This window comes from Xyrauchen texanus, chromosome 15, assembly GCF_025860055.1.
Source record: "Xyrauchen texanus isolate HMW12.3.18 chromosome 15, RBS_HiC_50CHRs, whole genome shotgun sequence".
NCBI lineage: Eukaryota > Metazoa > Chordata > Actinopteri > Cypriniformes > Catostomidae > Xyrauchen > Xyrauchen texanus.
Window position 1 is genome coordinate 13353085 of NC_068290.1, and position 8955 is coordinate 13362039.

At 49.0% G+C, this 8955-nt stretch overlaps 1 pseudogene; it reads right to left on the reverse strand.

The window, feature by feature from the left end:
• Positions 1-539: 539 nt before the first annotated feature.
• LOC127656356 (cbp/p300-interacting transactivator 3-like) lies at positions 540-3659 on the reverse strand (annotated as a pseudogene).
• Between the last annotated feature and the right edge of the window lie 5296 nt (positions 3660-8955).

Here is an 8955-nt window from a genome sequence, read left to right on the forward strand (position 1 = left end):
GGCATGTTATGGCAACAAATACCTAAATGCAATCCAAACTGGGAACAACAAAAGGTTTTGTTTTTTATGTTATTACCAAGAAAGGTCATACATGGAACCTTAGGTGCAAGTTTTAACAGATACATAGAACTTGGATTCTTTGCAGAGTCCATGGGAAACAGCCTTTTATGGGAGACTGTCCTTTTCTCCATCATAGCAGCTTATCCAGATTTCATTTTTAATGAAAGTTAATGCTAAATATTTTATGGAAATTACAGTGGAGGAATTCTGTACATAATCTTTAGTGAATTCCAGAAGTGCTATTAGTAGCATTTGGAGAAGTTGGGAATATTTGAATAATCTTTCTCGTCTTTTTACAATACCTCTGACCCCAGTTTAGCTGGGATATGCGAAAAAAAAAAAAAATTTCACTGTATATGTTCAAAATGTATAGTGTGTGACAAAAAAAAAAAAAAAAAACAATAAAAAGGCTTTTTAAAAAGGCTTCTCTACCTTCTAAAAGAATAAAGTTCCTGAAACTGCATTTCTGCATGGCTCGTTCATGTAGGCATTGCTACAGTATCATGGTGAAATGAACACTATAGGTGCTAAAACAAAAGACTTCACATAAATCACCAGTAAAGTGGTAGATTATCAGTCCAAACGCTTTTTGCCCGTTACTCAAAAACACACATCAAACAAATTTACTGTAGTGCATGACTTGCAATACATTTAAACCTTTGCATTATAGAACCAGCTACATTTAAAAGATTGTTCAAATGCAATTAAATTGCAAGGTAGCAGAGCATTGCACTTTAGTTGAAAAGATAAGGGTACGAGTCCTGAAGAGCGGGCAAGTCGATATGCGAGCTGGACGGGTCATAGATGCACCACAAAATGAAGTGGTTACGTCAGCAATTTTGTTTTTTCCATTTCACATTTGCTTTTTAGGACACTATCCTTTGTCGATTTAAAACACTTTGTTTGGGAGGACATTTAACTCACTTTTAGCCCCACCTAGTGGTCATTCACCTTGGAACTGCTGTGATACATATAATGAACCATGCAATATAATTTAGCAAAAATGTACGGTCACATAATTTTCATGACTTTGACCATTTCCACAAATATGAGCAGAGATGGATTAAAAATTAGGCCAGAGTTAAAACCTGGCCATCTTTATTAACAAGTCACATGGGTGGGGGAACAAATAAATAAATGCAACTTGATTTAAGGCAATTCTAAAGCTTAGACAGACCAGTTGAAATGAGACAGGCATAATGAGACTTGCAGTTTTGGGTCACACAGCCTTTGGATGGACTTAAAGTTCTGGGTCTACAGCATCAGTAACCAGAACACAAGAGATATATTAATCCCATTCTAAAACAGAACTTAACCATAAACCACAATTATTTTTATGTAATTGCTGCTTGTTTGATCTATGTTAATACGTCTGATAAAGTAATAAATAAATACATTTTTAAATGTAAAACTGCATTGAAGACAAATAGGGGTTCAGTGTCTTTACATTGCACCGCTATCACAGTCCTGAAATGTTTTTACATTCATCCACAGAACTGCTCAATGTTCCAGCTAGAATCAGAGCTGTAGTATTGACAGGAGCTTGATCACCCCTTACTGTGAACAAACCTCTCAAATGTTCACCTCTTCGCTTGGTGACGGCCTTCACAAAAATAAACCACAAGTGAGTAACTTCACTCTCTTGTTGCCCATTTCATCTCCAAAGCATCCATATGTTCCAGTCTCAGCAGCTAACAGTACTCGTTTGCTGTTTGCTCACAAAGTCCGAGATAAAGTCAAACTCGTTCTGTCCCAGGAAGAGTTCAGGAAGTTCCTGTACCCTATCCAGTCCAAGCTCCATGACCAGTGCAGTTAAAACATCTTCATCGACCAAATCTGCATCCATGCCATTGAGACTTAGAGCAGGTCCTGCCATATGCTGCATGTTGGTCAACTGAGCCTGATTCATGCGGAACTGCCCCCGTTTCCCATGTGGTTGCCATTCATGTGTCCCAACGGATGTCCATGGTATGGAGTGTTGAGTTTCTGAAGGTGCATGCTGGCCATAAGCTGCTGGGACGTGAGACCCCCGCTCATGTACGGTTGCTGGGGTGGAGGTTGTTGCTGTTGCACTTGGTGCATGTGATGGTGCTGTTGGTGTTGCTGTTGGTGTTGCTGAATGTGATGTTGCGGTTGACCTTGGTTGTTGTACATCATGTTAGCCGACTGCATTTGATGGTGACCCATTTGTCCACTTATCTGTCCGTTCATAGGTCCCACCATGTTGGGCCGCTGGCGCATGTTGGCCTCCATGTTTCCCTGGGGCCCTGTGCCATAGTGCATCATCTGTCCATTGGGCATCACTCGAAGGCCAGACTGGGGCGCGTGCTGCTGGGGGCCTGCCTGCAGACCTCCGTTCATGCCCATCCGGTAGCCATGCAGACCACCGTTTCCCTGGCCGTGGTTCATGGGCATCATCATGTGCTCTGCCATATAATCTTCCTTCACCTTTTTCAAAGGAGAAATGAGGTTAGATGTAGAATTGGACGGATGGTAACAGCAAAGAAAATGTAAGTCAAAATATGCAGATTGAGTGGGTTGTTTCAATCAATCAAGTACATAGAACTAGAAGTGGAGATGTATTTATTTTTTAAAGAGTCAAAATAGAATATAAACATAGAAGATATGAAGTGTGAGCAAAGTAGTCTTGTTAACTCAAACTACAGAGTAACCTTGCTCAATGATAAAGTACAAAATTGATAGCTTAAAGAACTAGGAAAAAAATAAAATAAAATACATCTACCCAGTTGTTTGAAAGTTCAGTGTGTACGTGCTAATCCAGGAACTAACAAATTACTAATTTCTACCCTAACTGGACAGACATGAGTGTGTATACCCTTCAGCCCTGTCCCAGCTAACCTGACTGCCTGCTCAACCCACTACAACCTCTTCAGACCCAGTGATGTACATCCAAACATCATTTTGTAAGGTTAAGTGTTGTTATTCTGTCTCAAACCTCACACATATTGCCATACCCCAACATATTTCCAACTACAACATATCAAGTATTAAATACAGTTGAAATACTAGACCATTATCTAACCAACTATGAAGATAACAATATGCACATTAATTAAAAATCTCAATTGTAATAAACAAAAATAAAATAAGTGCATTTAATTGTATGTCTCTACTTAAAATAACTGAAAATGAAAGAATGCACGATATCTAGACAGAGAAAGTCATCGTGCAGAGAAACAATGGATCTGCCACCCTGAGCCCTAAAACACAGGCTGCGTTTCAAAAACAAGCGAGCTGCCTATCTAGAAAGCATTTTTTGGGGATTCACAGGCGCTTTCAAAGTCCAAAATGCCGCAATCGCATACGATGTCCAACAATTGAACATGGGGTTGTGAAGCCCAACATGCTGTCTAGATAGGCAGCGTACTACGGTTTGAGACACATCCACGGAGTTTTTCAAAAGCATTCATAAAATCTTCTTACCCCGTGTCCTGTGCTAACAAAGCTCAATGACTCCGCCACAGCAGGACAGATGAGCTTTATTTGGGAAAAGCCTCTGAAGAATTAGAATCTATATTCCGAGAGGTGACGCTTCATACTCCAGGGGGGTCGACGCACAAAAGAAACGCTTCTCGCAATCTTCAAACGAATGTGTGTATTTTCTGGGTCAACTGCGAGTTTATATACATGAGAAAAGAGAGGTGGAGCTATCGTTCACTCGCTATCCTTTGTTGCCATTGGCCATGCTTCTTACAGTTTTTCACAATTGCTAAGACACATTTCTTGAAACGTTCATCCATTTTCTCACAACTGTAAACACAAAACCAAATCTTCAAACTACATTAACAAACCCCTGACACTTCTGGCTAAATCAAGCATCTGCCACCTCCTCGAGGCAGTCTTACAGTTCTACAAAAAGCAAGGATGGATTAACATACACAAACAGTACTGTGAAGATACATAGATGATACAGGTTGTTCTCCAGTCGCTATTCTATTGGAAAAGTGATGTACTGTACTGAAATATTTGCATACAGTAAATATTCAAGGACAAAGAACCCAATTACTGTAGTGTACCTGTTACGTTGTCTGAAATTCCTCTCTATGGTGGGCACTGAGAACCTGCTCAGGTTTGGTTGAATCCGTTGTCCAGCTTCCATCATCGTCATCTCATGAACAATGACTAGATCAATGACGGTGGCACAAATTTAATCAGAAATTGGTGCTCTTGAAATTAATTGTCCTCTTCCGCCTCGTCCACCACCTCTTACACAAACCCTTCCTCCTCGTCCAAAACATTTGACTCTTTCTCCTCTGGCTCCTTGATAGTTGCCATCCATTTTTGGTATCAACATTTAACTGGCCCTTGCCATTGCATTGGATTTTATGCCATAAAAGAAACAAGTGCTAACAATTTTGAGTAGTTTTGTTTAAATGATGACAATGTTTAAATTGAGTTCCCCTTCTGTCGCTCTCTCCACGTTGTGTCGGAGAAGCGACACTAGGGGTCTCTCTTGAGCGCCGATATTCACCTCTGATCTATTGAAAAGGGCCAATGGGAGTTGGCAGTCAGTATTTGCATACCCCGCCCCCGGACATACGGGTATTTAAGCGGGGCAAATACGGAGTTCATTCAGAAAATTTATTCGAGCCGATGGTCTGTCTGCAGTTGCTGCGAGTTTACACACCACTATAAAACGTTCCTGTTTCCTCTGACGATCTGCATGCTGTTGGATCTTGACGGCGCACAACAGCGGCTTTCTCCTTCACTTTGCACGGCGTGCATTGTTGCCCCTGAGCCTCGACAGCGCAGACACACATACACACTGTGTATATTAAAAGAGTTATTTTCCTTAAAAGAGTAAATTTCTCTAAAAGAGCAAACACAGCGGCGTTGAACGTCCTTTTCAGGACGCGTCTTTCTGAAGATGCCTTTCCGCCCCTGTGTAGTTTTTGGAGGCGGTGATTTCTCCCCACCTCTGACGGTCATAAAAACCGCCTGGCGTACCTGGGTTGCGAAACACGCAGGCAGCGTTTTTTATGAATGGTCTATGTTTTCAGTATGAAAACATAGCCATGACAGCATTGCGGTCGTAGGCTTTCTCTTGTAGTGAGAGAGAGCCGCTTCAGCCGGACAGGCGATGTCCACCCTCGTGGTCCAGAAACATAACAAATGGACTGGATCTGGTCGTAGTACAGGAGGTAGACAAAGCACGCTTTCTCAAAACTCTCCAGTCTCCCAGCTCCATTCGGCGACACCACCTGACGACTCCACCCAGCAGTCCTCAGTGGTGAAGAAACAGACGGAGGCCAGGTCACACGTCCTGCCCCGCCAGCAAACCTGCACGCCAGGGGCCATGCCCTGTCTGCTCGCCGAGGGCGTCCTCCTGCGGCTTTCAAGGAAGAAAGGAAGTGGTGCTCCGCCTCAACGAACGAGAGCGGGCCTAGCTCTCAGCCCCGCGTTGAGCTCCCCGCGAGAAAGAGGACGCCCCTCGCCTCACGGACCCCCTCGAGGACCCGGAAGGCTCCCAGGCGCTCCTGAGACGACCGACCCAGAGACCGAGACGTTAGCTCCGGAGGTGGTAAGACCTCTCCGTTCCCCGGTGGAGGGCCGGGAGGAGAATCCTTTGTTTTTACATTTTCCACATTCTCAATAATAGAGCTATTTCCTTTGCCTCTGGGTCACCTGGCCTGCAAATGCCATTCTCACGGCAATCTGCTTTCAGATTACGACAGTCCCGGTACAACGGACGCGGCGATCCCGCCTTCCGCCTGCCCACGACTGTCCCCCGGCCGGCCGGTTCAGACGAGTCCAGAGGACGCCAGTATCAGACCTCCTCCTCAGTCACGAACCCGCCCCCTGCCGGGTGCGCGGAGCAAGGTAAGTGCTTTGAGTCTATTCTCAGAACCTCAGCCTCAGGCCGCAACGAAGCCGCCCGACGCTGCATTACCTGTTCCGCCCCGCTGCGAGGCCCCGCCGGGTACATCCAAAATACTCGTCCCTTTGGTGCCCCTAGCATAGAGCTGGGAAGTGTGGCTTTCGCTTCCCAATGCATCACGCTGGCTGCACCGGACCATTCGACTCGGTTACGCAATTCGGTTTGCCCGGCTCCCACCCCCCTTCAGGGGCGTCCGCGGAAATCACGACCCTCTTAGCCAAGGGCGCGGTAGAGCCCGTCCCTCCAACCGAAATGAGGAAGGGTTTCTACAGCCCTTACTTCATTGTACCCAAGAAAGGTGGCGGCTTACGACCAATCCTGGACTTGCGAGTTTTCAATCGGGCCTTGTTAAAACTCCCGTTCAAAATGCTCATGCAGAGAAATATTCTGGCTGGCGTTCAGCATCTAGATTGGTTTGCAGCAGTAGACCTGAAGGACGCGTACTTCCACGTCTCAATTCTGCCACGACACGACCCTTCTTACGGTTCGCGTTCGACGGCCAGGCGTTCCAGTACAAAGTACTCCCCTTCGGCCTGTCTCTGTCCCCTCGCGTCTTTACGAAAGTCGCAGAGGCGGCCCTTGCCCCGCTAAGAGTAGCCGGCATCCGCATTTCTCAACTACCTCGACGACTGGCTCATCCTAGCACACTCTCGAGAGTTACTATGCACACACAGAGACCAGGTGCTCCGGCACCTCAGCCGCTTGGGGCTTCAGGTCAACTGGGAAAAGAGCAAGCTCACTCCGGTTCAGAGCATCTCTTTTCTCGGGTTGGAGTTAGACTCAGTCTCAATGACAGCACGTCTCACGAGCGAGCATGCTCAGTCAGTGCTGGACTGCCTCGCTTCCTTCAAGCCAGGCACAGTGGTCCCTCTAAAACTTTTCCAGAGGCTCCTGGGGCATATGGCGTTCTCCGCAGCGGTCGTGCCGCTGGGGTTGATGCATGTGAGACCACTCCAGCACTGGCTCCAGACTCGAGTCCCGAGACAAGCATGACACCACGGCACGCATCGGGTAAGGATCACCCCCGCCTGCCTCAAAACACTCCGACCCTGGACAGACCTCTGCTTTCTACTGCAGCAGGTGTCCCGACGCGTCCTGGTCACAACCGATGCCTCCCGGTCCGGGTGGGGTGCTGTGTGCAGCGGGCACGCAGCAGCGGGCCGTTGGAAAGGGGCCCCGCTGCGTTGGCACTTCAATTGCCTGGAGTTGTTGACCGTCCTTCTTTCTCTCAGGAAGTTCCTCCCGTTAGTTCGGGACAAACATGTCCTTGTGAGATCGGACAGCACCACAGTGGGGGCGTACATAAATCGCCAAGGCGGCGTACGCTCCCACCACATGTCACAACTCGCCCGCCGTCTCCTCCTATGGAGCCAGCAGCGACTCAAGCGACTCAAGTCGCTGCGCGCCACTCACATCCCCGGCAAGCTCAACGTCATAGCGGACGCGCTATCACGACAAAGCCTGCCCGGCGGGGAGTGGAGGCTTCACTCCCAGTCGGTCCAGCTGATTTGGGAACGGTTCGGCAAGGCCCAGGTAGACCTGTTTGCCTCCCAGGAAACCTCCCACTGCCCGCTCTGGTACGCCCTAACAGAGGCTTCCCTCGGGACAGACGCGCTGGCACACAGCTGGCCCTCGGGGCTGCGCAAGTACGCATTTCCCCCAGTGAGCCTTCTTGCACCGGTGCTGTGCAAGGTCAGGGAGGACGAGGAGCAAGTCACGTTAGTGGCCCCCTACTGGCCCACTCGGACTTGGTTCTCGGAACTCAGGCTTCTCGCGACAGCTCCTCCCTGGCGAATTCCCCTGAGAAAGGACCTCCTCTCTCAGGGACGGGGCACGCTCTGGCACCCGCGCCCAGACCTCTGGAACCTCCACGTCTGGTCCCTGTATGGGACGCGGAAGAGCTAGCCGGCTTACCGGCGACCGTTGTGAATACAGTCAACCAAGCCAGAGCCCCTTCTACCAGGCACCTTCACGCCCTAAAGTGGCGCTTGTTCGCAGATTGGTGTTCTTCCCGAACTGAAGACCCGCAGAGATGTGCTATCAAGTCAGTGCTCCTGTTCCTACAGGAGAGGCTGGACAGGAGGCTGTCCCCGTCCACCCTCAAGGTGTATGTTGCCGCCATTGCCGCCCACCATGATCCTGTAGACGGCAAGTCTTTGGGCAAGCACGACCTGATCCTCAGGTTCCTGAGAGGTGCCCGGAGGTTGAATCCCTCCCGGCCAGGCCTAGTTCCCTCCTGGGATCTCTCGGTAGTCTTGGCAGGACTCCAGAGATCTCCCTTCGAGCCGCTTGAATCAATTGGACTCAGGGCCCTCTCTCTTAAGACGGCCCTGCTGATCGCGCTCGCCTCCATCAAGAGGGTCGGGGATCTGCAAGCCTTCTCTGTCAGCGACGCTTGCCTGGAGTTCGGTCCGGCAGATACGTCTGTGATCCTAAGACCGCGACCGGGCTATGTGCCCAAGGTTCCTACCATACCATTCCGAAATCAGGTAGTGAACCTGCAAGCGCTGCCCCGGGAGGAGGCAGACCCAGCCCTTTAGTTGCTGTGTCCAGTGCGCGCCCTGCGCATTTACCTGGACCGCACACAGAGCACCAGACGCTCTGAGCAGCTCTTTGTCTGCTTTGGGGGACGGCAGAAAGGGAATGCCATCTCCAAACAGAGGCTTGCCCACTGGGTTGTCGACGCCATCACACTGGCTTATCACACCCAGGCTGTGCCCCTACCCTTGCGGGTCCGAGCTCACTCAACAAGGGGTGTTGCGTCCTTGTGGGCACTGGCAAGGGCACCTCCCTAGCAGACATCTGTAGAGCCGCGGGTTGGGCAACACCCAACACCTTCGCGAGGTTTTACAACCTCCGCGTTGAGTCGGTTGCGTCTCGTGTTTTCTCAGGTCCGAGCCCGTAGAACTCGGTAACACGTAGACCGACCGGCCGGGTGGATCGCTTGTGCCCAGCGCCCTTTTCCTGACGTCAAGGTAAAGTAGTGCGCCTTCTTC